The sequence below is a fragment of the Salmo salar genome, chromosome 03 (assembly GCF_965601325.2).
Source record: "Salmo salar chromosome 03, fSalSal1, whole genome shotgun sequence".
Classification (NCBI taxonomy): domain Eukaryota; kingdom Metazoa; phylum Chordata; class Actinopteri; order Salmoniformes; family Salmonidae; genus Salmo; species Salmo salar.
The window spans coordinates 77,379,503-77,405,395 of NC_138293.1; the positions used below are offsets into that span (position 1 = coordinate 77,379,503).

General features: G+C 41.1%; 1 pseudogene across 1 annotated transcript; it reads left to right on the forward strand.

Annotated features, from left to right (window-relative positions):
• Window positions 1-101: 101 nt before the first annotated feature.
• On the forward strand, window positions 102-25,553 carry LOC106576903 (immunoglobulin heavy constant mu-like; annotated as a pseudogene). Its single transcript, XR_014391640.1, has 11 exons — window positions 102-203; window positions 355-639; window positions 16,158-16,173; window positions 18,633-18,639; window positions 19,948-19,990; window positions 20,944-21,243; window positions 21,440-21,724; window positions 21,855-22,172; window positions 22,694-23,025; window positions 23,864-24,018; window positions 24,356-25,553. The product of XR_014391640.1 is annotated as an immunoglobulin heavy constant mu-like (transcript).
• Window positions 25,554-25,893: the final 340 nt, after the last annotated feature.

The window sequence follows — 25,893 nt, forward strand, 5'->3', positions numbered from 1 at the left end:
GTCTCTTACCCTTTTATACATCCCCTCCCCCTTTACGTCAATGCAAACCTGGTTCTTTCCCTACTTAAACCGTATATGGCTGTCTGTGTGTCTGTCCTCGTACGTCCCTCTGTCCTGGAGAGTAGAGAAGAGCAGCTCCACCAGTTCAGCTTCAACACAAACAATGTTCCCTGCAAGTCTGCTGCTGCTGGCAGCTGCCTCCTGTGAGTCTCTCTGGGTTTGGAGGAAAAACAAAGCAAATAAAATTGCCTGCAGTATAAAACTGTCTTCAACACAACTACTAGAATGTATATAGTGTAACATGTTGCTATTTTGTGTATTTAATATTGTTAATTATTTAATTTTATTTCCCAGGTGTACAGAGTTATGAACTCTCTCAGCCAACATCTATGACTGTCCAGCCAGGTCAACCGCTGACCATCTCCTGTAAGGTCTCATATTCAGTTACTGACACTTGGACATCTTGGATCCGACAGCCTGCAGGGAAAGCACTGGAGTGGATTGGAAATGTATATTCTGGAGACACAAAATACAAGGATTCTCTAAAGAACAAGTTCAGCCTGTCAGTAGACTCTAGCAGTAATACTGTGTTTTTAAAAGGGCAGAACCTTCAGACTGAAGACACAGCTGTGTATTATTGTGCCTACCCTCACAGTGATATAAACCAGCACCAGAGCTGTACAAAAACCCATCCTCTTGGGATATGCTGTACAGAAAATGGAAGCTGAAGAGCAGACGTAATTCTCCTCAGTTCTACTCAAATCATGGAAAAATATTTGTTTTATTTATAAAATACTCAATGAGAAAGTTTAGCCAATCTCCTTTATATTTTAACTTTATTTAGCTAGGCAAGTCAGTTAAGAACAAATTCTTATTTTCAATGATGGCCTAGGAACAGTGGCTTAACTGCCTTGTTCAGGGGCAGAAGGACAGATTTTTACCTTGTCAGCTCGGGGATTCGATCGTGCAACCTTTCGGTTATTAGTCCAACGCTCTAACCACAAGGCTACCTGCCGTCCTTTGTTAATAAATTAGAGGTGAACTGGTCAATATACCAAATGCCCCTAAAATAACGGTGGACAACTTATGCTAAATTGTGATACAAAATACTGACTAGGCTTACCACAAGGTTCTGTAACAATACATGGGGTAACATACCACAATTACTGAAATTATACAACATTATGACAGGCTACAGGACACAGCCATTCATCTTCCTTGGCCAAAATATGGTGCCATGACTCCACAATCCATCACTGTCACAACTGGAATGAATTGTTTACACATACAAAAGGTATGTATGTACAGTGCCTTCGGAAAGTATTCAGACCCCTTGACTTTTTCACACATTTTGTTACGTTACAGCCTTATTCTAAAATGTATTAAATAAACTGAAATCTTCAGCAATCTACACACAATAGCCCATAATGACGAAGCAAAAACAGTTTTAATTTTTGCTAATTTATTAAAAATAAAAATCATAAATAACTTACATAAGCATTCAGACTCTTTGCTATGAGACTCGAAATTGAGCTCAGGTGCATCCTGTTTCCATTGACCGTCCTTGAGATGTTTCTAAGACTTGATTGCAGTCCACCTGTGGTAAATTCAATTGATTTGACATGATTTGGAAAGGCACACACCCATCTATATAAAGGTCCCACAGTTGGCAGTTCATGTCAGAGCAAAAACCAATCGGTGAAGTCAAAGGAATTGTCCGTAGGGCTCCGAGACAGGATTGTGTCGAGGCACAGATCTGGGGAACGGTACCAAAAAATTTCTGCAGCATTGAATGTCCCCAAGAACACAGTGGCCTCCATCATTCTTAAATGGAAGAAGTTTGGAACCACCTTGACTCTTCCTTGAGCTGGTCGCCCGGCCAAACTGAGCAATCAGGGGAGAAGGGCCTTGGTCAGGGAGGTGACCAAGAACCCGATGGTCACTCTGACAGAGCTCTAGAGTTCCTCTGTAGAGATAGGAGAACCTTCCAGAAGGACAACCATCTCTGCAGCACTCCACCAATCAGGCCTTTATGGTAGAGTGGCCAGATGGAAGCCACTCCTCAGTAAAAGGCACATGACAGCCCGCTTGGAGTTTGTCAAACGGCACCTAAAGTCTCTCAGACAATGAGAAACAACATTTTCTGGTCTGATGAAACCAAGATTGAACTCTTTGGCCTGAATGCCAAGCGTCACGTCTGGAGGAAACCTGGCACCATCCCTTTGGTGAAGCATGGTGGTGGCAGCATCATGCTGTGGGGATGTTTTTCAGAGGTAGGGACTGGGAGACTAGTCAGGATCGAGGGGATGATGAACAAAGCAAAGTACAGAGAGATCCTTGATGAAAACTTGCTCCAGAGTGCTCAGCACCTCAGACTGGGGTGAAGGTTCAACTTCCAAAAGGACAATGACCCTAAGCACACAGCCAAGACCACTCAGGAGTGGCTTCGGGACAAGTCTCTGAATGTCCTTGAGTGGCCCAGCCAGAGCCTGGACTTGAACCCGATCTAACATCTCTGGATAGACCTGAAAATAGATGTGCAGCAACGCTCCCCGACCAACCTGGCAGAGCTTCAGGATCTGCAGAGAAGAATGGGAGAAACTCCCCAAATCCAGGTGTGCCAAGCTTGTAGCATCATACCCAAGAAGACTCAAGGCTGTGATTGTTGCCAAAGGTGCTTCAACAAAGTACTGAGTGAAGGGTCTGTATACTTATGTAAATGTGATATTTGCAAACATTTCTAAAAACTGGATGCTTTTTATAGTGGAGATCAAGTTTATAAATAGCTTGGCTGTGCTGATGAGACAGTGGATTGCACAGTCAGATGGAACAGAGTAAATAGGCATTTTAACGTCATAGATTTAGCCGGTGATAACTTGTGGAATAGACACCGGCTGGAATGCGGTTTTAACCAATCAGCATTCAGGATTAGACCCACCCGTTGTATAATAGAAAACAATCACAGCATGGTACTTAATTGTTACTCAGAAATTATTTCATGTTGAGATAAAAATGGCTGCATTGGACTCATAACAAACTATTCATGCCATATGAAAAGTAGTGGTGTGTTGGTAAAATCACTGGGGAAGCCAGAAGAAAAAAAATGCCATATTACAACCTATGTGTTGTGATAATTGCGCTGTTTGCTCTATAACCTGTTAGTTCATATGCCTTGCGACCATGATATATAGGCCTAAAGGCAGAGACAATAAAGACACTGTGGCAGAATAAATTCAACCACACCTTTGTTTCATCACAAAACCGGAGAGCAACAGCTGTCCTGTGGAGTCCACAAAGCATATTGCATGTAACAAATAGTTACATGACCAAAAGCATGGTCAAGCAAGTTAATAATGTTTCAATCATTTTCAGACCACTAATCAACTACTGATTTAGAACCACAGAGTTAACGTAAGTCGCAAAGAAAACAGGAGCTGCCTCCACTTTTCCAGCACCATTTCAACTTCAACATGTCAACATCATCAAATTACCTATGCTTAATCTAATACAGTGGCAACTAAAAGATACCAAGAACAATTTAGTTCAAGCAGCATAAGCTAAATATGATGTAGCTGTCCATGTTTCTGATTTATGTGTGTGTGTGTGTGTGTGTGTGTGTGCAGGCGTGCGTGTGTGTTCGTGCAAGTAGAAAAAACATGTTGACTCGCCAAAGCCATCCTCCTCTCTTTCATGTTGATGAAACGGTCTATCAATCTGTCATACAACACACACTTTTATTTTTGGTTGTCTTAGGCTACCTAGCTAAAATGCTTGCTCGCTAGCCTAACTTCCTTTCATGGGCAATGTTAGCTAGTTAACATTAGCCTCCTACAGTACATCTAGCTACATATTGAACTTCAATCCTCTCAGGCCAGGGGCACAATGTATGAATTAATGGTTGGTTCAGAATAGCCGTTATAATCATTGGCCAGTAGGGAGAATCAAGTAAAACCATAAGTTCAAATCTCCATCCATGGCTAATATAGGAAAGGGACCATTTTAGCTAGCTAGCCTCTTACATCTAGATGTTCTGCTAGCAGAACACCGCTCCAATATCCAATGATAGGGCGTGGCGCGAATTACAAACACCTCAGAAATCCCAAAACTTCAATTTTTCAAACATATGACTATTTTACACCATTTTAAAGACAAGACTCTCCTTTATCTAACCACATTGTCCGATTTCAAAAAGGCTTTACAATGAAAGCAAAACATTAGATTATGTCAGGAGAGTACCCAGCCAGAAATAATCAGACACCCATTTTTCAAGCTAGCATATAATGTCACAAAAACCAGAACCACAGCTAAATGCAGCACTAACCTTTGATGATCTTCATCAGATGACACTCCTAGGACATTATGTTATACAATACATGCATGTTTTGTTCAATCAAGTTCATATTTATATCAAAAACCAGCTTTTTACATTAGCATGTGACGTTCAGAACTAGCATTCCCACCAAAACTTCCGGTGAATTTACTAAATTACTCACGATAAACGTTCACAAAAAACATAACAATTATTTTAAGAATTATAGATACAGAACTCCTTTATGCAATCGCGGTGTCCGATTTTAAAATAGCTTTTCGGTGAAAGCACATTTTGCAATATTCTGAGTAGATAGCCCGGCCATCACAGGCTAGCTATTTTGACACCCACCAAGTTTGGCACTCACCAAACTCAGATTTACTATAAGAAAAATGGGATTACCTTTGCTGTTCTTCGTCAGAATGCACTCCCAGGACTTCTAGTTTACACCCAATGTTGTTTTGGTTCCAAGTAATCCATAGTTATATCCAAATAGCGGCGTTTTGTTCTTGCGTTCAAGACACTATCCGAAGGGTGACGCGCCGGCGCATATCGTGACAAAAAATTTCAAAATATTCCATTACCGTACTTCGAAGCATGTCAAACGCCGTTTAAAATCAATTTTAATGCGATTTTTCTCGTCAAATAGCGATAATATTACGACTGGGAGACGTTGTTTTCGTTCAAAGACTGAAAATGTGAAATGGACTCTTCACGTGCACGCGCACGCCCGTTTCATTGTTCTCAGATCGACCACTATCCAAATGCGCTACTGTTTTTCAGCCATGGCCTGCAAAGTCATCATTCCCCATTCTGGCGCCTTCTGAGAGCCTATGGGAGTCTTAGAAAATGTCACGTTACAGCAGAGATCCTCTGTTTTCCATAAAGAGGCTATAGAAGTCCAAGAAATGGTCAGAGAGGGCACTTCCTGTATGCAATCTTCTCAGGTTTTGGCCTGCCATATGAGTTCTGTTATACTCACAGACACCATTCAAACAGTTTTAGAAACTTTAGGGTGTTTTCTATACAAATCAATCGGGTACGTTTTTTATCCGGCCGTGAAAATACTGCCCCCTATCCATAACAGGTTAACTCTGTTTCTGACTTTTGTGACACCTCTCCTTGGTTGTAAAATGGCTGTATGGTTTTCTGTGGCTAGGCGCTGACCTAACATAATCGCATGGTGTGCTTTCGCCATAAAGCCTTTTTTTAAATCGGACACAGCGGCTGGAATAACAAGAAGTTTATCTTTAAAATAGTGTAAAATACTTGTATGTTTGAGGAATTTTAATTATGAGATTTCTGTTGTTTGAATTTGGTAAATACCACATCTTAAATGTGTTTGTTTTGCAGGTGTTTGTTGTGATATCAGACTGGATTAGTGTACTCCTCAGGTGTAAAAACGTGGAGACACTGTTAAATTGTCCTGTACAATCTCCTGGTTTACAATGACAGACTACTTCGTGCACTGGATGAGGCAGAAACTAGGAAAAATACTGGAGTGGATTGGGAGAATGTACTCTAGTTCAAACTCTGCTACCTACTCAGATTCCCTGAAAGGCCAGTTCACCCTGACTGAGGACGTCTCCACCAGCACCCACTTCTTAGAGGCTAAGATCAGAGGACTCTGCTGTTATTATTGTGCTCGACAGAGTGACTGGAGATGGGGAAGCAGCTGTACAAAACCACCCCTAACAACATGGATAGCTGGTGAACTACTTCCTCTCTTTGTGTCATAAGAATAATACTGAGTATCATTACTGTAAAGAATACAACAACAATATCACAAAGCACTACACAATAAGAGTCCAGCCTTTCAAACTAGTCAATAAAACTATCTCTTGCCCAGTCTGGTCTATCTTTCTTGTTGCCACATGAACATGTAATAAACAAAGTATTCAGAACATATGAACCTGTTCCCCATCTCTGAATTCTCTATGTAATCTCTGTGTGATCTTCCCACCCTGTGAGGAGGAGTCAATGTAAAACCCTGAGCTCTTCCACCACTCCATATCTCACTGCAGAGTGGATGAAAGACACACCGACTAGACTGAGGAACAGAGACACATCATACTAAGAGTTCATCATGACATTTACTACTGTGTTTCTACTGATGATAATAGGCCTGACATGTGGAAACATTAAGATTGTTAGAATAAAACCTTTATATTGTTATTATATGAGGTTTTGAGTCCAGCTATTAGCTCTAATGTTACTTTCTTTCAACAGGTGTTCATAGTCAGACATTGACTAATTCTGGACCAGTGGTTAAAAAGCCTGGAGAATCCCACCAACTGACCTGTACAGTCTCTGGGTTCACATTCAGTAGCTACTACATGGCTTGGATCAGACAGGCTCCTGGGAAAGGAATGGAGTAGATTGCAGCTATTACTGGAAGTGATGGTGACAGCGCTTACTACCCCGACTCAGTTCAGGGTCGGTTGACCATCTCCAGAAAAAATAAGATGAAACAGGTGTTTCTCCAGATGAACAGCTTGAAGACTGAAGACTCAGTATAGAATAACTATCTTCAAAGTAATGACTTGGGACGTCAGGTTTGAGATGAAAGCTTCTTTTAGTAATAATACTTGTTCACGTTACATTTAACAACTTTAGATTCTATAAAACAATAAAAGTAAGTTGCTAGCGAAAGTCAGGATAATTACTTGTCACTTGACATAACTGGCGCGTTCTCTCTCTACCTCCTGTCGCAAGGCATTCTGGAAATTGCAGTCAAAAGCGTAATTCAATACTAACCAATACAACAAAGTATGTACGTAGTTCTCTCAATCTCCAACACACAAATTCTAATACAATTGCATATGTAAATAACTGTAAAGAAAATATCTGTAGATACAGCTCAATGAATTAACTTAAACATTAACTCTGTAACCCATTAACGTTACAACATCCTCCCCCCGATGAACAACTGTGTTCATCTAAATCTCTAGGCAGTATATCAGCTGAATAGGTCTCCTCAACAAAGTCCATGAAGCAGTACGAACTGAACATGACCTAACTAGGCCATCTCGGCCTGGAAACAGTTCCTCAATCTTTCCTAGTTTCCAGGTTTGTCTGGGTGTGTTATCTTCTCCAATGAGTACAACGTCACCCGCTTTCAGTGGGGTGGGCTGTGGCGTGTCACATCGGTGTGCTGACTTTAGATCCAGCAAGTAGTTCCAGAAGCTGGTCACAATTCTCTGCCTGTACTTCCATCTGCATGTCATTTCCTCCTTGTTTAGCGTTGGGTGCTGAGTGTCAGCTGGAAATGGCTTTGGAGGCAAAGAGGTTAGTCTTTTACCCACCAGGAAGTGTGCTGGGTTCAGGGGTTGTGGTTCATCCACTTCATTGTGCACGATGGTCAGAGGCCTAGAATTTAGGATAGCTTCAACCTCTGTCAGGACTGTGCACATCTCTTCAAAGTTGAGTGAAGCTCTCCCAAGAACCTTTCGCAGGCATGTTTTCACTGACCTGACGAGTCTTTCCCAGAATCCGCCCCACCAGGCTGCTCGCTCGGTAATGAACCTTCAGGTGATGCCCCCTTCTGAAAAGAATGCCAAGAGTTGGGGCTCTTCGATTGCCTTCCACAGCTCTTTCAAGTCCTGATCAGCTCTCTTGAACGTTTTTGCATTGTCTGAGTAGATTACCTTGCATAATCCTCTCTTTGAGATTAATCTTTTTAGAGCTAACAGGAATGTCTCTGTTGACTGATCTGAGACCAGTTCCAAATGCACTGCTCTGGTTACAGCACAAGTGAACAGTGCAATGTATGACTTCTTCACAGAACCATTTTCTTTCACATAGAGCGGTCCTGCAAAATCCACACCTGTGACTTCGAATGGTGGGGATTCAGTTATTCTGGCTATTGGTAAAGGCGCAGTGACCTGCTGTCCGGCCTTTGCCTTGAATCTCTTGCACGCTATACATCTTGCCACTGTGCTCTTGACTAGCTGCCTAGCACGCAAGATCCAGTATCGCTCTCTGATTTGTACTAGAGTGTCTCTTGCTCCAGAATGCATCACCTTCTCATGGTGGCACTGTATCAGCATTTCTGAGTATCTGTACTTGTTGGGCAGAACCCATGGGTGCTGCTCTCTGAATGTGAAGTTGGACTGTTGCAGTCTTCCTCCTACTCTGAGTAGTTCGTGTTCGTCCAAGAACGGTTTCAGTTCTCTGATTTTACAGTCATTGTTTAGCCTTTTTCCTGCCTTCAGTAGTTTGATCTCCTGTCCGAAACTCTGTTGTTGTGTGTCAGTGGAATTTTCTATCCCAATGATAATAATTAACAATAAATAAGCCTTGACTAATTCCCAAGGTTTGTAAGACACTGGGTAAAGAATAATTAGGCAAGGACTCAGCTTTCTGCAAAAGGTTCGTACAGTTTATTCAGAGAACGTTCTGAAGTACATTACACAAAGATGTTCATTTTATGCTCACTACCCGCTTACGCACATACCTCCACACAAACAATAGATATCCTACGCACATACATACACACGAACCGTAGGTGAATTGTATCCCTCCCCAGACTTTTCACCATGGTTAATCACTACCCAGTGCTGTCTGTTCCTTTCCCCCAGGATTAGAGAAACCATGAGGGTCACTCCCTTTCTTCTCTAAGTTACTCAAAGTTCCTCAGCTGCCGGGCCAATCACAGTCTACTTGTTGTTATCTTAGGCCCACTAAAACACACACACACACATTTTGTCCCGGGCCTCTACTAGACCTTATGGGCCTTTCGATTAGTACTTTAATTATTCATTATACATGCTACATAACTATGAATTACTAGTCAGTTACGTTTCAGGGATGGATTCTTTATTCATTTACCTTTATTATATAATTCCCTTATCATTGTGTTACCTTAATCCAGTACTTTTCTGCATCGAACAGTTCGTCAGCAGTCAGTTCACCTTGCATCTTTATGTTTGTACAAGCATTGGCTATGAATCTCTTTATCCAGGCGGTGACTCTGAACAATCTTTTCAGTTTGCTGTACCTTTCAAGCTCCAACACAGGTTCAGTGATGTCTGTGCTGTTTGCTGCGAGTTGTACAGTAACCTGGCAACTGAACTTGAGTTCTGTATTTACCTCTTCTGGAACCTTGTTATCATCAGGCTCCTCAGACTGATTGGGTGATGTCAGAATTCTGGGTCCATTCCACCATAGCTCGCTCTGTGTCAAGTTTTGAACAGTTTGTCCTCTTGTAGGGAGGTCAGCTGGATTAGTTTTCCCTTCAATATGCGACCATGACTCTGGATTGGTCATGGACTGGATTTCCGTCACTCTGTTCGCGACAAACTGTTTCCATTTCTGAGCTGAGCTGCAAATCCAATGCAGCATGATCATCGAGTCTGTCCACATTTTGATCTGTTTTTCTTACATTTTCAGTGTGGTCATCAGGTTGTTTGCTAGTCTCGCTCCAATCACAGCTCCCATGAGCTCCAGGAGTGGCAGCGTCATTTTCTTGAGTGGGGCTACTCTGGACTTGGATGCGACTAGACTTGTTGTTTCCTGGTCTTGTGATTCACCTTGCAAGTAAGCTACTGCACTGTAAGCCCTTTCACCTGCATCACAGAAGACGTGTAGTTTCAGGTGGCTATTGTGGCTATTCTGTGGATGCATGTCTGTTCTGTACCACCTTGGTATGGTGAGCTGGTGTAACTGGGGTAGTTCTGAACACCACTGTTGCCATTCTCGTGTCAGATCAGGTGGTAATTCTTCGTCCCAGCTGAGTCCCCTCTCCCACATTTCCTGGAACTTGCACTTGATCCCGATGGTGAAGGGGGTCAGGAAACCAAGAGGGTCGAAGATACTTGCAGACAACTGCAGAACACTTCTCTTTGTGTTTTCCCTTTGCTTTAGAATGCTCAGTAGCGGCCTGAGGTCAAACACAAAGTCATCTGTTTCTGGTCACCATACTAAACCTAAAACCTTAAGCACTGCTCCTTGTGTTTCTAGCGTCAACCGGTGGTCAGTTGTCGTACTCTCCTCCCATTTTGTTTTCAATTCAGGAGAGTTGGTCATCCATTTGCAGAGGTCCATGCCTGCAATCGACAGCATTCGCTTTACAGTTGTTGTCACAAAGTAAGCCTATTCAACATTGCGTGGACATGCAATGAAGTCATCTACATAGAGTGACTCTCTCAGTATCTCTACAACTTCTGGTTGTTCTGTTTCATATTGTTTCAGGTGCTTCCTGATTGTAGCTGCCAGCAAGAATGGACTTGGGGAAGCTCCAAATACCACTCTTTTCATCCTCAGAACACGCAGCTTCTCTTCATTTTCTCCCCTTGGTGGGCCTGTGAGCCATAGAAATCTCACTGCGTCTCTGTCTCTCTCTGCTAGGGATATCTGCAGGAAAGCCTTCTTGATGTCTGCCATGAATGCGATCTCATGTAGTCTGAACTTTATCAGAATGCTGAGCAGATCCGGATTCAGGTTCGGTCCTGTGAGTAGACAGTCATTGAGGGATGGACAGCCATCTTCATGGGACGAGGCATCAAACACCACTCTCAGTTTTGTCGTCACCTTATCGTCTCGGTTTTGTCGTCACCTTATCTGCATGGTGAGGTAAGTAGTATTTTACGTTGTCTGCGCTTGAAGCGTTGTCATTGGGCACGTCCTCTGCCATATCCTGTTGTAAGTAGTCCTCTACTACTTCATTGTATCTGCTGTACAACGTCACATCCTTCTTCAGTCTTTTCTTCAGACCTTCAAACAGTTTCTTGGCGATTCTATAGTTGTCTTGGAGTTCTGGCATTTCTCGTTTCCATGGCAACTCCACGTGGTATCGCTCATCTTCGAAGGTGGTTGTTTCCTCGAACCTCTGTAGAGCCTCGTTTTCCTCTGGGTTCTGTGTTTTCTCGCTTATAATACCCAGAGACTCAAGCTCCCAGAATGCATGCAGTTGTTTGAAGACTAGTGTGTATTCGTCAAGTGGGATGAACATGTAGGTTGCCTCGGCGACACTTGACATGGACACGAATCCCTGCACCGACCATCCAAAGGTGCTCTCTAAAGCAACCAGTGTCTCCGTCAGTCGCTCCACTCTGCCTGATACTATCTGCCAGTAGTAGTCTGCTCCTATCAGGACAGAGAGTTCAGGTTCATTGTCATCTCCTGGAAAGTCTGCGAGCTGCAGTCCCTTTCTATTGAGCTCATGTTGAATCTGTTCACCAGGAACCTTCATCACAGCTGTGCACACATGTGGGGTTTTAATTGCCTCTATCTCTATTCTCTGCTGTTTGTCTCAGACGTTCTCCAAGATGACTTTCACTGTGTTGCGTTGTGACGTTGCTGGAGCAGAGGAGCCAAATGTGTGAAGAGTAAGTGCCTCTTGTCTGATTACTGGTAGCTTCAAGCCCTTTACAAGGTTTTCATGTATGAAGCTTCTCTGACTGCCTCCATCTAGTAAGCAACGAGCTATCTTCCTGCCAGATGGGCCTTCTACCCATGCCTTTGCCATTTGTAGCAACACAGTGTTCTGTCCATCTGGTTTCATCTTCACTGAATGGGGAATAACTGAGGAAACAACAGCATCTGCAGAAACAGTAGGGGGTTGCACCTCACTCCTCTTACCAGTACACACAGCAATGTGATGTTTGCTTCCACATGTTGCACATGACACATCTTTGACTTTACAGAATTTTGCTATGTGTTTCTGTCCTAAACATACAAAGCATCTTCCCATTTTCTTTAGTTTCTCTTTGCGTGCAGCAATATTGTGGTCAGGGCAGTTTTCTGATTTGTGGTCTGCACTGTCACAGAATAGACAGTTTTGTTCCTTCTGGCTGACTGTATGCAGTGCCGCAGCAGATGCCATGTTTTTGTTTTTGCATCTTTTTGTTTTCATTTCATTGGAGGAGCATGACTTGTTCCATGGTTTCCTCTCTCTGTTGGTTGCATGATCTTGTCATTTGTAGCGCTCTCTCCCTGCTCTGAACCTCCTTTTTAGGAAACTGACGATCTCAGCCACTTTCCATTCATCATCTACTCCCCTCTGACGACTATAGTCAAGAGCTATGTCCTCTGGAATCATCTGCATTAAGATTGGGCATAGTAGGCTTCCATAGGTTTCTGACACTACACCCAGTGATTCCAAGCTCCTAATCTGAATTTCACATTCATCATATAGCTGCCTCAATGCATTTAGGTCAGAGGATTTCTTCACAGGAGTGAGATTCAGCAGCTTTGACATGTGAGCACTAATCACAAGATCTTTCCTTCCAAATCTGCTCTTGAGCAGAACGATTTCATCATCATAGTTACTGTCTGTTAACATCAGTCCTGCTACTGCCTTTGCAGCTGGTCCAGTGAGATATGTTTTCAGATAGGTAAACTTCTCTTTATTACACAGTGAATCATTGTTGTGAATAGCGGTCTCATACAGGCTCCAAAACGCCTGCCACATACTGACATCTCCATAGAATTTCTCAATAATCAACTTTGGTAGCCTTACTGATTGTCTCTATGATCTGTTTGAGTTAGCGTCACTCACCCGTGCTGGTAGTGGATTGAGGTCCTGTTTTTTCTTTATCACTCGTTGTGCTCGGCTCTTCAGCATGATAACGCGCTCTTTGCAATCCTCCGTGCATGCAATCTCCACCTCCAATCCGTCCAATGGCGTTAACTGTTCAATTCCACTATCAAGTTCAAACAAGCTGTCCTCCTTAGCTGATAGCAATTCCAACAATGTACTCAAGTGATCGGTATCCGAATTTGACTGGGTTATTTCCACGTCAATCTGATTCAAAATCCGTGTTGTGGCACCTCGAATGGTACCCCGCTTTCGTCTCATTCTTTCTGCTTCATGCCGACGTTCCTCCTCAGCCATTTCAGCCGCTTCATCCCTACAATCTTTGTCGTAGCTCATACTCAATACTTTCGGCACCAAAATATAGAATAACTATCTTCAAAGTAATGACTCGGGACGTCGGGTTTGAGATGAAAGCTTCTTTTAGTAATAATACTTGTTCACGTTACATTTAACAACTTTAGATTCTATAAAACAATAAAAGTAAGTTGCTAGCGAAAGTCAGGATAATCACTTGTCACTTGACATAACTGGCGCGTTCTCTCTCTACCTCCAGTCGCAAGGCGTTCTGGAACTTGCAGTCAAAAGCGTAATTCAATACTAACTAATACAACAAAGTATGTACGTAGTTCTCTCAATCTCCAACACACAAATTCTAATACAATTACATATGTAAATAACTGTAAAGAAAATATCTTTAGATACAGCTCAATGAATTAACTTAAACATTAACTCTCTAACCCATTAAAGTTACAACACTCAGTGACACAGGAGGCTGCAGTGCCATACAAAAACTGATCAACACTGATCTCAGTATGAGTCTCTAAAATGAGTCTATGGTTCACTCTGTCAGTATCAACTCCATATCATCAACAACACACCCACACTTGTCGAGACATAGCATACTCTCACACACAGGTCATATGCTCAATTATATCTAAAATAATAAAATATTAAAAACGTATACTTTTGAAAATATTATAAATATCTCACAAATAAAAATTGCCGAGTATACAATGGCAATAAAAAGTATGTGAACCCTTTGGAATTACCTGGATGTCTCCATAAATCGGTCATAACATTTGATCTGATCTTCATCTAAGTCACAACAATAGACAAACATAGTGTGCTTAAACTAATAACACACAAATTATTGTATTTTTCTTGTCTATATTGAATACATAATTTAAACATTCACAGTGTAGGTTTGAAAAAGTATGTGAACCCCTAGGCTAATGACCTCCAAAAGCAAATCAGCTTACCTGGAGTCCAATCAATGAGATGAGATTGGAGATGTTGGTTAGAGCTGCCTTGCCCCATTCACACAATGTATGTTTGCTATTCACAAGAAGCATTGCCTGATGTGAACCATGCCTCAAACAAAAGATATCTCAGAAGACCTTAGATTAAGAATTGTTGACTTGCATAAAGCTGGAAAGGGTTACAAAAGTATCTCTAAAAGCCTTGATGTTCATCAGTCCATGGTAAGACACATTGTCTATAAATGGAGAATGCTCAGCACTGTTGCTTATCTCCCTAAGAGTGGCCGTCTTGCAAAGATGACTGAAATATCACAGAGCAGAATGCTCAATGAGGTTACGAAGAATCCTAGCGTGTCATCTAAAGACTTACAGAAATCCCTGGAACATGCTGACATCTCTGTTGACGAGTCTACAGTACGTAAAACACTAAACAAGAATCGTGTTCATGGGAGGACAGCATGCAAGAAGCCACTGCTGTCCAAAATAAACATTACTGCACACCTGAAGTTCGCAAAAGAGCACCTGGATGTTCCACAGTGCAACAAGCTAAATATTCTGTGGACAGATTAAACTGAGGTTGAGTTGTTTGGAAGGAAGGAACACACATCACTATGTATAGAGAGAAAAGGGACAGCACACCCACATCAACACCTCATACCAACTGTAAAACATGGTGGAGGGAGCAACATGGTTTGGAGCTGCTTTGCTGCCTCAGGGCCTGGACAGCTTGCTATCGTCGACGGAAAAATGAATTCCCAAGTTTATCAAGACAATTTGCAGGAGAATATAAGGCTATCTGTCCGCCAATTGAAGATCAACAGAAGTTGGGTGATGCAACAGGACAACGAACCAAAACACAGAGGTAAATCAACAACAGAATGGCTTCAATAGAAGAAAATACACCTTCTGGATTGGCCCAGTCAGAGTCCTGATCTTAATCCGTTTGAGATGCTGTGGCATGATGTCAAGAGAGTGGTTCACACCAGAAATCCCATTAATATTGCTGAACTGAAACAGTTTTGTAAAGAGGAATGGTCCAAAATTCCTCCTGACCATTGTGCAGGTCTGATCCACAACTACAGAAAATGTTTGGTTGAGGTTATTGTTGCCAAAGGAAGGTCAACCAGTTATTAAATCAAATAATAGTAATCACAGTGAACAGGTCAGGGTTCAATAGCCACAGGCAGAACAGTTGAAACTGGAGCAGCAGCACGGCCAGGTGGACTGGGGACAACAAGGAGTCATCATGCCAGGTAGTCCTGAGGCATGGTCCTAGGGCTTAGGTCCTCCGAGAGAGAGAAAGAAAGAAAGAAAGAAAGAAAGAGAGAAAGAGAGAATTGAGAGCAAGCGTCCCACCTAGCCCATAGAGGTTATCGAACAAAACAAACATTTATTGTGGACCTGGGATTCCTGGGAGTGCATTCTGATGAAGATCATCAAAGGTAAGTGAATATTTATAATATTATTTCTGAGTTTTGTTGACTCCACAAAATGGCGAGTATGGTTTCGTGTCTGAACGCTGTACTCAGATTATTGTAAAATTTGCTTTCGCCGTAAAGCTTTTTTAAAAATCTGACACAGCGGTTGCATTAAGGAGAAGTGTATCTATAATTCTTTAAATAACTGTTGAATATTTTATCAAGGTTTATGATGAGTATTTCTGTAAATTTATGTGCTCATTCACCGGAAGTTTTGGGAGGCAAAACATTTCTGAACATTACACGCCAATGTAAAATGGGGTTTTGAAGAATGTCTGAGTATCATGGTCAAACTCTAAATCTGTGTAAATACCACATCTTTAACTGCATTTTGATGTTTTTGTTTTGAAGGTGTTTGTTCTGATATCAGACTGGATCAGTCACCTTCTCAGGTGTCATGTTACATCTCTTGTTTTTCAATGACTAATTATAACATTCACTAGACAAGGCAGAAACCTGGGAGAGGACTGGAGTGGATTGGGAGAATGAGCACTGGTTCAAACTCTGCTACCTACTCAGACACCCTGACAGGCCAGTTCACCTTGACTGAGGACGTCTCCATAAACACCCAGATCTTAGAGGCAAAGAGTCTTAGTTCAGAGGACTCTGCTGTTTATTACTGTGCTCGACAGACACACTGATTGAAGCTGGTGAAGCAGCTGTACAAAAAAACTAACAATATGGCTAACTGGTGTACTACTTCCTCTCTTTATGTAACACTAGAATAATACTAAGAATAATTACTGTAAATAATACAACAATATCACAAAGCACTACACTATAAAAGAGTCCAGCCTCTGACATTCTAACTACACAATCAGAGGATCTCTTGCCCTGTCTGGTTGATCGTTCTTGTTGTCACATGAACAAGTATTTAACAAAGTATTCAGAACATATGAATCCGTTTCCCATCTCTGAGTTCTCTATTTAATCTCTGTGTGATCTTCCCTTCCTGTGAGGAGGAGTCAATGCAAAACTCTGACCTCTTCCATCACTACTTATCTCACTGCTGAGTGGAAGAGAGGGACTGAAGCTCTGAATACTAGACTGAGTGATAGACACTGACAATAGTCAAAAATGTTTAACAAAGATTACATATTAGGGCTATTGCTATTGATCATAGGACTGTCAGGTAAACACTTTGTTTTTACTTTCATCAGATGGTTGTGTGTACTTAAAAGCTCTTCTTCAAGTTTGAAATACTCTCTTTTTATTAACAGGTGTTCAGGGTCAGAGGCTGATTGAGTCTGGACCAGTAGTTAAAAAGCCTGAAGAACCACATAAACTGACCTGCATAGCCTCTGGTTTAGACATGAATAACTACCGGATGGCTTGGATCAGACAGGCTCCTGGGAAAGGACTGGAGTGGGTTGCAGCTATTACCCATGACAGCAGAAGCACCAACTACCCCCAGTCTGTTCAGGGTCGGTTCACCATCTCCAGAGACAATAGCATGAAACAGGTGTATCTCCAGATGAACAGTCTGAAGACTGAAGACTCTGCTGTTTATTATTGTGCCAGAGACACAGTGACACAGGAGGCTAAAGAGCTGTACATAAACTGATCAAGCACTTCTCTCACTGGAAGAGTCTAATGGGATGTAAGACAGACAATAAACTGAGGATCCAGCACAAGTGTATTCACAGCATACCATTCCTCATCAAGCTCAATGAAGCTTAAACCACTCTGACCATGTTAGTCAGTAAATATAATCTTGATTACAGCTTATTTACATTCACCTGTATATCAGTCTAATCCAATTAAGAGTTTGAGTTACTGGTACGTAGTAATGTAGTCATTGAACATAATGAAATATAAAAGAGGAATTTTGATAGCAGACTTTGACTGATATATGAAAAGAGTAATAGGCTGTTGTCAGGCAGTGGGTGTAGCTGGTGTACTGTTGTCAGGCAGTGGGTGTAGCTGGTGCATGGAAGTCAGGCGCAGGAGAGCAGAGATGAGTGGACAAAGCACTTTGCTGAAGCATTTAATAGAACATAACGCAACTGCATCACAAAAACAAATGCCCAAAGAACAAGTGATGCAGCATCTTGTACAATAACCAAGTACAAAGTACCGGCTGCCACAAAGCACGGCTGTTAAACAAAACTTGGCGCAAACCAGCCGGAAGCGTGCCAACCTGACAATAAACAATACCCCACACGGACATGGAGGGAACAGAGGGCTAAATACACATAGTAATTATGAGGAGATGTAAACCAGGTGTGCAGGAAAACAAGACAAAACAAATGGAAAAATGAAAGGTGGATCGGCGATGGCTAGAAGACCGGTGACGTCGACCGCCGAACGCCGCCCGCCGAACGCCGCCTGAACAAGGAGAGGAACCGACTTCGGCGGAAGTCGTGACAACTGTATATACTGTATCTTTGGTGGACACCAAAAGTTAGATTATCTCCATCTGTGCATCAATGATAATGATGAGAATAACATACTGTAAACTACGAGCAGAACATAACCATTCATAATGCTGCACAATGCATTCCATAACAGATAACTGTATTATTACACTGTAATTACACTGTATTATTAAACTGTAATATGTTCTACTCAACATGTCACCGTGGTACTAGAAATGTACTAACTGTACTTCTGCATTAATCCTAAATCTCAGACTTTGATGCAAATCAATTCCCCCCTTTGTACAGTATATATAGAAGGGTCTGTCTCTCCTTCACCTAGTTGGAGTAAATAAGTATTGTTCCCATCAGTTCAGCTTCCACATAAACCATGTTCCCGCATCTCTGCTGCTGCTGCTGGCAGCTGCCTCCTGTTTATTTTTTCATTAAATAGATAGTACTATAACATAATCAAGCTTTATCAATTTTTCATGTAGCTGATGTTAGACCATTTTCAAATATCTCAATCCCCCCACAGGTGAGCATGGTATTGTTGACCCAGAACTCAGTAGCCAAGCTCTATGGTTGTAAAGCCCAGAGAGTCTTGGAGCATCACCTGTAAGGTATCTGGGTATTATATCAGTGATGATAGCTATACCACAGACTGGATTAGACATCCTGTAGATAAAGCTATGGAATGGTTCAGATGGAAACTGCAAGGATTCTTTGAAAAGCAGGTTCAGCATCTCCAAAGATGGATCCAAAAACATAGTGACTTTAGAAGGGAAGATAATTCAAACTGAAGACACAGCTGTGTATTACTGTGTCAGATATAATGACACACAGTTGTGTGAAGCAAAGCATGACCTGTACAAAAACAACAAAGATGTCTGTCGCATGAAACCATCGTTCCCTAAGGATTACCCAGTTCACAGTCACTTCCTAGGCAGGTCAGTTAAGAACAAATTCTTATTTTTAAAGACGGCCTAGTGGGTTAACTGCCTTGTTCAGGGGTAGAACAACACATTTTTACCTTGTCAGCTCGGGGATTCGATCTTGCAACCTTTCGGTTACTGGTCCAACACTCTAACCACTAGGCTACCTGCCAACCCATTTTAAAGGTTCAACCATGAATAATGATGCTGACTAAATAACACATATTAAAGTTTAAACCGTTCATAATGATGCTGACTAAATAACATATATTAAAGTTTAAACCATTCATAATGATGCTGACTAAATAACAACTATTAAACCATTCATAATGATGCTGACTAAATAACAACTATTAAATGTTAAACCATTCATAATGATGCTGACTAAATAACACATTAAAGTTTAAACCATTCATAATGATGCTGACAAAATAGCAACTATTAAATGTTAAACCATTCATAATGATGCTGACTAAATAACACATTAAAGTTTAAACCATTCATAATGATGCTGACTAAATAACACATTAAAGTTTAAACCATTCATAATGATGCTGACTAAATAACAACTATTAAATGTTAAACCATTCATAATGATGCTGACTAAATAACAACTATTAAAGGTTAAACCATTCATAATGATGGTGAATAAATAACAACTATTAAATGTTAAACCATTCATAATGATGCTGACTAAATAACACATTAAAGTTTAAACCATTCATAATGATGCTGACTAAATAACAACTATTAAAGGTTAAACCATTCATAATGATGCTGACTAAATAACAACTATTAAATGTTAAACCATTCATAATGATGCTGACTAAATAACAACTATTAAAGGTTAAACCATTCATAATGATGCTGACTAAATAACAACTATTAAATGTTAAACCATTCATAATGATGCTGACTAAATAACAACTATTAAAGGTTAAACCATTCATAATGATGGTGAATAAATAACAACTATTAAATGTTAAACCATTCATAATGATGCTGACTAAATAACAACTATTAATTTTGTATTGCTTGGCATATGCCCTTGTCACACTGTGTATGGATACTTTGACTATTAGGAGAAAGGGACAATGATCACAGTATCATCAGGTAAGCCATTGTATATATCCATTTTTTCATGCAATCAAATTGTTTTAGTTTGTAGATAAATAATTGTTTTATGGAGAAAAGTAGACATTATTACTTGGATAATGTTGTTAGTGTAGCACACCTAGGTAAGGCAGTATATTGTTTGTTCATCTGTCCACATAAGTTTTTCACTTTTTGCGATTGATGTTTAATTAGTTGATTATGTAGGCTTTGTTTTAGGTCTAAAATGACCATGTAAAAACAAAAATGTAGGCTATTCATATGGGAGTCAAACACATAAACCTATTATAGGGTATAATTATAAGAGTTAATCTTAACCTGTATTGAATTGAGTATTAATTGGCATCACCTTAATCCATAAAAATAATTACATTCAAATGTTTTATTAGTGGAACAGTATGTTTTATTTTACAGTTCTGTTTTCACTGGTAAATGTGTCTACAATTGAATGTGTTCATGTGTATTTAATTGTGCCGTCATGTATTATACCTTTTCTAAAATGTTTATTGTATTCTACTGAGCCAGTTACTTTATGTTCATATTCGTATATTTTATTATTTCTTATTGTTGTTGCATTGTTGAGAAGGAACCTGAAAGTAACTTTTTGTATCCTGTACATACAACTAATAAAACTAGAAACGTAGTGGTAATTATAACCAACTACATGGAATTAAATGGTGCCTTATAGTGCCAGATTAAATTAAAAATAAGTTATTAGGTTATAACTGTGTAATGACCATTTTTACCATGGTAATTCCAAGTAGATACCTGGTCATTTCTGTACATTCAAATAAAGTGTTACCTTTCTTTCTTTCTTTCTTTCTTTCTTTCTTTCTTTCTTTCTTTCTTTCTTTCTTTCTTTCTTTCTTTCTTTCTTTCTTTCTTTCTTTCTTTCTTTCTTTCTTTCTTTCTTTCTTTCTTTCTTTCTTTCTTTCTTTCTTTCTTTCTTGCAGCAACCACAGCCCCCCTTACTCTACTCACTCTTATGAACTGTGGAATCCCTTCTAACAATGTCTACAGCATCGGTTGTCTCGCTACTGGCTTTTCTCCTTCCTCACTCACCTTCAAATGGACAGACGCCAGCGGGAGTACGCTGACGGACTTCGTCCAATACCCGGCAGTCCAGAGCGGGGGAACCTACACAGGAGTCAGTCAGCTCCGTGTGGCTAAGGATGTCTGGGATACTGCAACGTCTTTCCATTGTTCTGTGGAACATCCTGGAGGTGGAAACACAGCAGTCATCAATAAACCAGGTATGATGTGGTCATTATATTGTATTTTTCTATGAAGTTGGTTCTATTTTTCTAAAGATTGCATTTTAATGTTTGTGATGTAAACTATTTCTGTTTAGAAAACCTGACTATAAAATTATGCTTGGTGTTTACCCTGGATGTCTTATTTCAATAAGCGATTAAACTAACATGCAGACATTTTCCTCCCCCTACTCAGTCTCAAAGCCTCCAACAGTGTCTTTGCTGTCGGGGCCTATTGGCACAACCCAGTACCTGATGTGTATGATTGAAGATTTCGCCCCCAACAAAGTCACTGTCACCTGGAAGAAGAATGAAAAGGAGGTGGAGGGCCCGACCCCTACTGTAGGCCAACAGCCGTCAGGCCTCTTCTCAGCCAGCAGTCTGCTGAAGGTCATCAACACTGACTGGAACAACATGGTCAAGTACAGCTGTGTGGTGCAGCACCAGGGACAAACCACCATCAAGACGATCTCCAAAACAGGTCTGTACATAGGAGAAGACTGTACTACAATTGATGTCATGCTCACATACAGGATCTCTATTATTTAGTGTAGTTCCTCATCAGTAACATTAACATGTCCTGCTTTCACACTGCTTCTTTCCCCTTTCAGAACCGCTGACGGTGACTCTGAACCCACCGAGTGTGAAAAAGGTGTTCATGGACAACCAAGCAGTACTGGACTGTGTCATCACTGCTACAGACCAAGACACAGTGTCTGGTACCAATATCACCTGGCAGGTCAACGAACAGGCCAAGACTGATGACGTCGACCTGAAACCTATTGAATCAAAGGGCAACCTGAACAGCAGGGTCAGCACTCTGACCATAAACCAGATGGAGTGGACCAATGTGAACAAAGTCCAGTGTTCTGCCATGAAGAGTGGTGAAGACACACCGGTCGTTCAGGAACTCAGCTTCACCAAAGGAAGTAGGTCACTGAGACATCTCAATGTGGTTGTGATAAGTGGTCACGTACTCCAGGTTCTGGAGAGGGAGGCACAGAATGTGCAGACTTTTGCTCCAGCCCAGCGCTTACACACCTGAGTCATCAAATCAACTAATCATTAACTAATCATCACCTTTGCTTAGTTGAATCAGGTGTGTTAGTGTTGGACTAGAACAGAAACCAGCACACCCCTGTGTTGCTCCAGATCCAGGGATAAGGACCACTTGGTTGGATTTTAAACTGATATTCACATACTGGTTTTCATATGTGCCTAAACCACAGGAGGTTGCTTGTGGGAGGACGGCTCATAATAATGGCTGGAACGTAGTAAATGGAATGGCATCAAACACATGGAAACCATGTTTAATGTATTTGTCACCGTTCCACTTATTCATCTCCAGCCATTACCACGAGCCCATCCTCCCCAATTAACGCGCGACCAACCTCCTGGGGTTACACGAACAAGAGAGTAATGTTTCTCCTTAAAATCAATCCTCTTTCAGGTCAAGCCCCTTCAGTGTCCGTTCACCTTGTCCCAAAGGAAGACCCCCGGAGGGGGAAGTGACTCTGTTGTGCCTGGTGCTCAGTCCGTCTCTCTGTGACGTCTACATCATGTGGAAGGTGGGGAAGGTGGGGAAGGTGGGCGAAGACAATTATCAGGAGGGGGTCACCAGCCCTCCTCAGAAAACCCAGAAAGGCAGCTACCTTGTCACCAGCGTCTTCACCACCACCAAGAATGTTTGGGACACGGAAGTGCTTTTCACATGCGCCGTCAGGCACGACAGCTTGGACAACAACACCGCATCTAAGGAGGACAGTGTGTCGAAGTCCAAGGGTAACTCATGTTAAGATATGTGATTTTAATCTGTGTGCGTTGTGTTGTTCTTTCTCCTTATTAACTCCTCTGTGGGTCAGAATAGCCAATTGCTAGGACTGTCCCCTGTTGTCCTCTTTGATGTCATTCATTGTTGTCCTTGTTGAGTTAAAGTTATCATGTTAGTGTTGTCATTGTTTTGTTGACTGTAACATATTGTCTAATGTGATATTGTCCAGTCTACTGTTTTGTAAGTTGTCAGTCCTACTGCACAGCCTTGTGTTGCCATTGTTGTACTTTGTCATTATTCAATGTGTCTTCCTAATGTGGAGGCTGGCTAATAAACAATACTGCATTTAACATCACATCGTTTCGAGTTCGTATATCAATTACTTCAAGTCTTAGAAAATATACTGGTCTACTGTACATATAAAAACAGAATGAAGACAATTGTTTGGCATGAAAAGACACAACAGTACTGAATAGCCTACATAGTAGTACTATGCTTCCAATCAGGTGGTCATGGACGTACTATTTAGTGTATAAGTGTAGTTTGACATAATGTGAGTGGGTGTGCATGTTAATATTAGGACAAGATATGAGCCTGCACAGGTCAGTTTCATGTGTTCTTTGTGTGTTGATGTGTGTGTCTGTGTGTGTCTGTCTGTGTGTGTCCATATCATTTGAACTCATGTAGCTGTATTTGTTAGAAAATGATAAAGAATAATACAGGTGTAGAATACAAAGACACACATGAACACATACACACGTAAACACGCAGACACACATGAACACGCACACACACACAGACACAAGTATATGTCCATTCCTCACCACCTGTCTCTCTCCCTGTTCTCAGAGAACATCCCACTGACTGAGCCTGAGGCGAGCTTCGCTCTGAGCTGCACGGACAACGATGAGGATGAGTTCAGCAGCCTGTGGTCCACCACCTCCTCCTTCATCATCCTCTTTCTTCTCTCTCTCACCTACAGCACAGTGCTCAGCCTGGTCAAGGTACTGACACCACTTATTTCATGTGATTGTAGACTTCTGATGAAGGCCATTGGCAGCTGAAACGTCACGATTTCAAATAAAAATATAAGGTATCAAGTGTTTAATTGAACACGAACATTTCGCTACACCCGCAATAGCATCTGCTAAATATGTGTATGTGACCAATAACATTAGATTTGATTTGATTGTGAGTGAGAGTTGCTCCTTTACCTTCCAAATATGATTATATACACGGAGGAGAGATGAGAAACTCTTTGTGGGCCAAAGGTAACCTACATTGCTCTACTTTGCTGTCTGCTTATTGTATTAACCTGTATCTGTCTCTGCCTCTTTTCAGATGAAGCAGTGAAGAACACATGATGGACTGCAGAGATAGATGAGTCTAGACTAGAAAGATAATGGTCTGGGATGATTATGGTGTTCAGTAGTGTTCTTTAGTAATAATGGTATGGATATATCCAAAATATTATTGATTATGATTGATTAGTATTGTTGTTGTCAATATTATACAAGCATTGTGGTGATGTTATTTTTAATTCATTCATTTCTATTGTACAGTATCTTTAAATATAAGTGTATCCTGTAATGTCTGTGTCCTTTTTCACTTTAATAAAGTAATTTTGTTTTTACTGAGACATCCACTGGATGCTAATGCTGGGAGAAGGACACATCCTTTGTCCAAAAACATTACTGATTGGAGTGTTTCTGCTTGGCAGAGTTATCTATGGAGCCAATTTACAGCTGTACTTCCTCCCAGGACAGATTAAAACAACGTTAAGCTATATCTGTAATACTCAACTAAGACTTCAACATTCTGTTATCAGTTGATCTGAGGTGGTTTCTTGGTTCTCTAACTTGTCTAATAATAGTGTCATGCAAAAGCAGCTTCCTCTCTCTCTATCCCCTTGATACCACACCTGTGGCACTGAAACTGTCCAGCAACTGCCAGGAACACAAATACACTTCCTTGAAAGAAGAGAAAGACTGCATGTATGAAAGCAACGCACACACGCACGCATGCACACATATACAGTATATAAATACATATGAACAAAAGTATTTTAGTTATTTGATTTTCCTATGTACGTCATATGGTTGTGTAAAGTCGGGCGTGCCACTTTGTATTTCTTTAATGGAGTACTACACACACGCAATATATTTTTCCACTATTTCCAATAGATTGGAATTATCTCCTGTGATAAAAATCATACATTTGTAACGCCCTGGCCATAGAGAGGGGTTTTTGGTTCTCTATTTTGGTTAGGCCAGGGTGTTACATGGGTGGGCGTTCTATGTTTATTTTTCTATGTTGGTTTGTTTCTTTGGTTTGGCCATGTGTGGCTCTCAATCAGGAACAGCTGTAGATCGTTGTTGCTGATTGGGAGTCATACATAGGCAGCCTGTTTTTCCTTTGGGGTTTGTGGGTAGATATTTTCTGTTTAGTGTTTTGCACCTGACAGAACTGTTTGGCTGTCGGTTTCTTGTTTTTTGTGTTTATAGTGTTCTATCTTCAATAAATTCATGATGAGCACTAACCACGCTGCACCTTGGTTCACTCTCTCCAAAGACAGCCGTCACAACATTTTCGTTCAAACGTAGGTTTCTTATCTAAGATGTTGATTATTTGGTAACTTAGATCAGTGGTTCCCTATCGATGTGCCGCCGCACACTGGTGTGAGTTGAGGACCTCTCAGGTATACTTCGAAACTTTTCCTGATCTTGATTTTAAAAATAATTATGTAACACAAAAATGAATGCACATGTAATTTAGACTTGGCAGCACTAGTGGCTGTCAGATGATACATTAAATGGCACATGGTTACCTCTGTATTGTTGTTGCAAGTCCAGTGCCCTCAGGCTGTTAAATTTGTATCA